This window comes from Pleurodeles waltl, chromosome 11 (assembly GCF_031143425.1).
Source record: "Pleurodeles waltl isolate 20211129_DDA chromosome 11, aPleWal1.hap1.20221129, whole genome shotgun sequence".
Taxonomy (NCBI): Eukaryota; Metazoa; Chordata; class Amphibia; order Caudata; family Salamandridae; genus Pleurodeles; species Pleurodeles waltl.
Window position 1 is genome coordinate 167,176,437 of NC_090450.1, and position 7,966 is coordinate 167,184,402.

The 7,966-nt window shown below is 44.7% G+C and overlaps 1 long non-coding RNA gene across 1 annotated transcript in view; it reads left to right on the top strand.

The window, feature by feature from the left end:
• LOC138266591 (uncharacterized) overlaps positions 1-7,328 on the top strand; it is an 81,310-nt gene extending 73,982 nt beyond the window's left edge. Inside the window, exon 3 of the long non-coding RNA XR_011199564.1 lies at positions 6,860-7,328. This is a non-coding gene — a long non-coding RNA (uncharacterized lncRNA). The remainder of the gene's footprint in view (positions 1-6,859) is intronic.
• Positions 7,329-7,966: the final 638 nt, after the last annotated feature.

Sequence of the window (7,966 nt, forward strand, 5' to 3'; positions counted from 1 at the left end):
GTCTCCACCCTAAAAGATACCGAGTACACTTCCTTTACTGAGAGTCCCATGGTCAATGCACAAGAAGTAAACAGAGACTTCAACAGCCTACACCTTGAAGGTGGAAGCATCATCTTGCAGTACTTTGATGACCTTCCTGTTGCATCTCCATCACTTGAGGCCTGTGAAAAAGACACTGTAGCTCTCCCGAACAACTGCCAAGAGAGAGGACACAATATACTCATTGTCAACATTACAGTGCTGTGAAAAAAGAGGTGACTTACTTGGGATATCTGGCATCCAGAGTCACATACCAGATATCACCTGACAGTATAAAGCTGATTCAGGGCATGAAGCCCCTGTCCACCTAGAAAGGAATTAGGTACTTCCTGGGGATGATGAGGAATAGTATATTTGTAGGAGAAATGCAAGGTAAGATTTACATCACTGAATAGCATTACCAAGGGGGGTAGCATAGATAAGATTGAGGACAAGGATACCAGCGAGGAGACAAAAGTAGGGATCAGTGTTATTTTTGCTCATGCCAAGAGACTTACAGGAGAAACAGCACTACATGAGGAATGCTTTGCAGAGAAAACAAGAATGAGCATAGGATAACGTTGAGAGAGGGAGAGAGACAATAAAACTTTTTACGGGTCACCCAGCCCAGTGTTTAAGATGAAGGTGTCATACAACGCCCGAGGAGAATACCATGTTTCTAACTAAGGTAGGAGATAAATTGATTGATTTCTTAATTTTCGTATGGATGCACCCCACCACTTTGCTGGTAAGATATCTCCTCTGCAAATTTTTTGCCACAATATATGTTTCAATAAATGTTATTTGCTTGCAAGTACCTGAGCGCAGGTTAGAATTAGCTAACAGAGTGATAACTGCAGCAGTGAGCACTGAACTAAAACCACGGGAAGAGAGATTCTTTTAGGGATAGCTTCAGAACAACATGTGTCTATAGCTATAACACCAGGTTTTTAACCTAAAGATTTGGTTCCCATAGTCAAACACCTTCAGGACTAAAAAATAACAAAAAATATCACATTTACATTGGGACTTGTGTCTGTGTTGCGAGATGATGAATGATGATGTTGGACTGCAGTTTTAGAAACTTGAAGAGAATGTGGCCTTAAAGATGACTGAAAACAAGGTTCTACAGCTAGGTAACTGAACGGGTTAGAGAAAAAATGAGGCAGGATTGTTGGAAAAAATGCCCTCCCCATAAAGTAAAAAAAAAGAACGGATTGGTGGAATTGCCTTATGCACATCAGGAACTGTCACCTCAGGCAGAGGAGGGAAAAACAGTTGATTTAGTCTCTTACAGCAGGATATCCTAAAAAAATCTGTTTTCTCCTATTATTATACTCCCCAAAAGGCAAAATAGGGTGTACAAGATTTAAGCCAGATAAACACAGGGTTCCTTTATCGATGTGCTGTGTCTGACACCAATATCTTCTATGCCTGAACAGGCAGAGTATTCTTCTCTCCTTAGTGTTTTTCAGCATTAGAAGTCCATCTACAGAGTGAGGTCCTTTTTGCCTTCACCCTAAAAGGTAACCAATACACTTCTTTTACGGAGAGTCTCATGGTTCATGCGCAAGCAGTAAACAGAAACTTCAACAGCCTACACCTAGAAGGTGGTAGCATCATCTTGCAGTACGTTGATGACCTTCTTGTGGTATCTCCACCACTTGAGGCCTGTAAAAAAAACACTGTAGCTCTCCCGAGACACCTCCAGGAGAGAGGACACAAAAGACTCATTGTCAACACAGCAGTGCTGCCAAAAAAAGAGGGGACTTACCTGGGTTATTTGTATCCAAAGTCACATACAGCATATCACCTGACAGTATAAAATTAAATCAGTACATGCAGCCCCTGTCTACCAAGAAAGGAATGAGGTACTTCCTGGGGATGATGAACTACTGCTACCGGAGAATCCCTGAGTACTGATCCTATGGTGCCATCTTGAGACCATGTACGCCAAAAGATGCACCAAACAATATTGTATGGACTAATAAACATTCAGACTATTTTAAGACCTGAAAGCAACATTGTTATATTATGTCAGCATAGGGGCTGCCTGGCTACAAACTGCCCCTCCATCTCCATGTGTCAGAGCAAAATGGCATTGCAAATGATGCCCTGTTGCAAAAGGTGCACTGACACAGCTGGAAAAGACCTGTAGCATACTACTGTGTGACTTTGCCTTCATCATTGACTGGGCATCGGCAGCTGTGATGTTAGAAAGGATGTCTCCCATTGTGTTAGACTATACTTGTATTGTTTAGGTGTCACATTTGGTACCGTTGTTGTTGTCATCTGCAGCGACACAAAAGTTTTCGGATGCCAGGCACAGGTTATGAGGTCATCTTGTTGTCTAGTTAAAAGATGCCCATCTGTTAATTTGGCAATAGTATTACTTGTGATAGGTTATTATGATGAGATCCCTAAGCACTACTATGATAACAATGTAGAACACTGCACCACACCAAGACCAGATTTCCACAGACACCATTAGAAAAGGCAGACTATGAGTTGTATACTGATGGTTCGTCCAGCAGACACGAATTACAGAACAGGTTCTGCTACTATGACACCATAGTTTAAGGTGCAGCTCTGCCACCTGGTGTAGGAGGCTGGCCTGGTTTGTAGTGGGTACCTTGGGTACTTACACCTAGACCAGGTCCAGTTATCCCTTGTTGGTAAATGTAGTAATGTTCTAGCAGCTTAGGCTGAAAGAGGTAGCTATAGCAGAGCAGCTTAGGCTGAACTAGGAGACATGCAAAGCTCATGCAATACCACTTATAGTTAACCAGTACTTATAAACAATTAAAGACAATACCCAGTGTTACCAAAAATAAAGGTATTTATTTGGGTGACACAGTTTCAAAAATATCTTAGAGACAATAATCCTTCTGGAGTTAAGTATTATACACAATATATACACTAGACACCAAAATTAGCCAAGTAAATAGTCAGAGAACAATTAAAACAGTAGGAAATCCTATAGAATGCAATGGGAGAAAATAGGTCTACGGGCAACACAAACTATATACTAAAAAAGTGGAAAGTGAATCACGAATTCCCCCCTAGACAAGTGTAGTGTGTGCAGAATGACTGTGAGAGTAAGAATACATTAAAAGTAAGTAAATTTCTCCACCCCAGAGCCCAGAAAAGCAGGAGTGATGTACTGCAAGTTTCCTTAGGACACACTACACATCGTTTTTGGGATTTGCAGAAGCCAACCAAGTCTACAAAGAACAACTGCTGGATTATTGATACTGAAGACCGGCAAAGGAAGGGGACCAAGTCCAGAAGTCGAGAGAAGTTCCAGGAAGGACAGGAGCCCCTGCCAACCCAGAAAAGGGTGCAACAGAAGAGTCCCTGGTTAGTTGAAGACCACGGAAATGCACCCTAGGAAGATGCCAGCGGGTTCCTGCCTAATGCAAAAGATGTCCCACGGCGTGACAATCGTTGCAGATGAGATTTTGTGTTGGAAGGCAGCAACAGGAGGGACCTGGGGGACTCAACTCTGTGTGAGGAGGAAGATGGTGCCCTCAGCTCTTTAGAGATCCCTCAGAAAGCCAGCCAGCACCCCCAGAAGACACAGGATCCAGGTTCAAAGTAGGTTCAAAATGCAGTTGATGCAACACAACAAACGAAGTTCCCACGCCGCCGGAGAACAACTCAGCGAGTTAAGAGTCACAGGGTGGAGTGCTGGAGACCTGGGCCAGGCTGTGCATGAAGAAATTTTGCAAAGAGTGCACAGAGGACATCAGGAGGCTAAGAAGACACAAAACACAGGGGTACTATGGTTCTCGGGGAAGGCAAGGTCTTACCTCCTTTAAATTTTGTCAGCAGGACCTCAGGACAGTCTATATTGATGATGTCCACCCTCTGCGTCCTTAGGAGCATGCTCATTGCCCTGAGACGAGTTCCAGGGTACCAGTCGTCCGTCACTCCACAGGAGATTTCATCAGTCCTTCTGGTGCAGGATGAAGACAGGAAGTCCCCAGAGCATGCACACCATGGAAACTGTTGCAGTTGCTGACCTGGAGCTGAGGTTGCTAAAGAAAAGTGTCTCTTGTAGACACTTTGTTGCAGTTACAGCGTTGTTTGGAGCAGGCTGCGGTCGATCTGAGGTCAGAGGATGCTGAAGTTGTTGTAGAGGATTCCTGAAGGAAACTCGCAAGCAAACTCTGAAGAGAACCCACAGGAGAGACCCTAAATAGCCCTGAGAGGGGGATTGGCTACCTTATCAGGTATGGACCTATCAGGAGGGGCTCTGACGTCACCTGCTGGCACTGGCCACTCAGAGCCCTCCAGAGTGCCCCCACACCTTGCAAAGCAAGATGGCTGAAGTCTGGGACACACTGGAGGAGCTCTGGGCATCACCCCTTGGGTGGTGATGGACAGGGGAGTGGGCACTCCCCTTTTCTTTGTCCAGTTTCCCACCAGAGCAGGGGAGAAAGGGTCCCTGGACTGGTGTAGACTGGTTTATGCAAGGAGGGCACCATCTGTGCACTTCAAAGCACTTCCAGAGGCTGTGGGAGGTTACCCCTCCCCAGCCTGTAATACCTATTTCCAAAGGGAGAGGGTGTAACACCCTGCTCTCTGAGGAAATGCTTTGTTCTGCCTTCCTGGGACTGGGCTGCCCAGATTCCAGGAAGGAAGAACCCTGACTGTGAGTTGGCAGCAGCTGTAGCGGCAGTTCAAGCCTTAGAGAGCTGGTTTGGCAGTACTGGGGGTCCATGGTGGAGCCCCCAGGATGCATGGAATTGGCTCCCCAATACCAGATTTGGAATGGGGGGACAATTCCATGATCTTAGACATGTTACATGGCCATATTCAGAGTTACCATTGTGAAGCTACATACAGGTATTGACATATATGTAGTGCACACGTGTAATGGCGTCCCCGCACTCACAAAGTCTGGGGAAATGGCCCAAACTATGTGGGGGCACCTTTGCACTTAGTAACTTTGCACCCAACCTTCAGCAAGTGAAGGTTAGACATAGAGGTGACTTACAAGTTACTTAAGCGCAGTGAAAATGTCTGTGAAATAGTGTGTGCACTATTTCACGCAGGCTGCAGTGACAGTCCTGTGTAAGGGTTTGTCTGAGCTCCCTATGGGTGACAAAAGAAATGCTGCAGCCCATGTTGATCTCTGGAACCCCAATGCCCTGGGTATATTATACTAGGGACTTATAAGGGGGGTCCAGTATGCCAATTGAAATTGGTAAATGAAGTCACTGGCCTACAGTGACAAATTTAAAAGCAGAAAGAGCATAAGCACTGAGGTTCTGGTTAGCAGAGCCTCAGTGACACAGTTAGGCACTACACAGGCATACACATAAGGCCACAAACTATGAGCACTGGGGTCCGACGAGCAGGATCCCAGAGAAACAGGCAAAAACATACTGACATACATGTGAAAAATGGGGGTAACATGCCAGGGAAGATGGTACTTTCCTACACCTGGCACGTCTGCCCACCAAGCTGAGCTATATTCTGCAACAAGAGCATGCATCCTAGCTAAGGGGAAAACTATTAGCATTTACACTGGCTCACGCTATGCCTTTGGAGTTGTCTATGATTTTGGCCAGCTGGTGCAATGTACTGGTTTCATAACAGCAGCAGGGCACCCTTTCCAATATAGTCCTTTTTAGTAAAAGAACGTGTTAAAAGCATTACTACTAACCCTGAGGAGAGTGGTAATAAAATGTGAAGTCCACACACGAGCTAATACTAAGATAGCCAGAGGTAATGCCATGGCTGACACAGCAGCAAGAGAGCGTGTGCGACAGCCAGTGCAGATGGTGCCTTCAATGGCCAAACGTATTCCGAAAATTCAGTTTATTCAGAGTCAATTGTGACTAGCTGATATGAAGGAAGCACAATAGTCTGCAACACAAGATGAGAAAAGAGTGGGAATTGATGCTGTATGTCAGCAAAATTAGGAGGGATTATGGAGCGACAATTATGGAATGCCTGTGGCCCAATGCAGTATGTTCCATACCATTATAAGGCTTGTGCATGGAACCACACATATGGAACAAGGGGGAATTGATGCGCTAATTAAACAGACAGGAGTGGGTTTGCACTAGGGCCAACAGCTTTCATTGCACGATTCTGCTCCCAATATCTTGTCAGTGCCCAACATTCTAAAGGTTGGTACCCATACTAAGTTGCTTGCACTGCAGGGTCCCTTTATCAACCTCCAGATACATGTTTACTTCCAGTGAATGGATTGAAATATTTGCTGGTGTGGATGGATCGGTTTCAGAATGGATGATGGTGTTTCCAACAAGGAAGACTGATGCTGCAACAGTTGCACAATGCTTGATGAAAGACTTCATACACAGGTTGTGGCCCCCCAGGTCGTAAAAAGCAATAGATGGGGTGATTTTGTGCCTTCATTTGTGCAAAAGATGTGTGAATGCTTGGAAATAGAGTGGAAAGTACATGCCCCATACCACCCCAAAGTTAATACCAGGTGGAGAGGATGAACTGCAAAATAAGAAAAATTGATAAGCAAATGCAACTCAGGCAACAGGCCTGGAATGGCCTAATACTATGCCTATACTGTTGCACGCCATAAGGGTGACACCATCTAGAACAACTATTTTGCCCCCCATGAGTTACTAATGGGCCTGCCTATGTCAGTGGGGGTGGAGTTGCCTCTCACACTGTTCCAAGCAGCACTAACATTTCTGACTATGCTGTAAAGTTGCCAGCAGTCTTGAGGCATCACTGCCTCTGGGAGAAAGAAGCTTTGCCCCATCCGTCCTCAGACGTCACACACCCTTTTTAAAACTAGAGACATGTTCATGGTGAGAAAAATAAAAGATGTTTATTTTACTTCTAGGTGGGCTGGAGCACATCGTGCTCCTAGAGAAGTGGACTGCGGTCGAAGGACAACTTCAATGGATTCATGGAACAAGATGCGGACCTGCACCACCACCTGAGACAGAGGTACCAGAAATTGATAAACATCTGTCACAAGAGGAGTTGTGCAACAAATCAGGCAAGGGGAGGACAGACCAGAACATTCCTAAGGGCCACACTGAGGGCCCATCATCAAGTGTGAAAGGGAAGATGGCACCAACTGAGAGGTGATGGCCTGCACCTGCAGAAAAAGACTGAATAGGACAACGCAGGGCAGGTCCATGAATTCGCCCCTGAACAAGATGACTGTGGACCAGGAGGAGAAGTAGATGACAGAACAATGTGCCTTTAAATTACTGACACTTACAGAAAGTGCCCTGGGACAAGGAGACTAAGTTACACTGCACAAATATGCATTGCATAGTGCAAATAATATCTGTTAGACACTTAGGGCCTGATTCTAACTTTGGAGGACGGTGTTAAACCGTCCCAAAAGTGGCGGATATACCACCTACCGTATTACGAGTCCATTATATCCTATGGAACTCGTAATACGGTAGGTGGTATATCCGCCACTTTTGGGACGGTTTAACACCGTCCTCCAAAGTTAGAATCAGGCCCTTAATATTCTGTGTGTTGCCCATATTACAACCACCAGCTGATACCATACTGCCACAGGAAGTAGTAAGCATTGAATACTAGTTTACCATTTTCTCTATATTACAATAATGATTATGTCATCAGTGTATCTATGTGACAATATATGCATTTCATCTAAGCTAAGCCCTGTGTAATGCCATCCAAAGATATGTAACTATATGTATGTATATATATATATATATATATATATATATATACACATACACACACACACACATGTATATATTTTATTCAAATGGTCTGAAAGAGATTTTCGGGTGGCGCACTCAACAGCCGGTGCTGATGACAGACGAGACCACCCTCGATTCAAAGGATATTCACCGTACTCCAGGAGGTTTGCAAAAATCCTGCTTTATTTAATATTACAGCAACCACCAATGTGTTACAACTTATTACAAGTCTTGGTCATGGTCTAATGCTATGTATT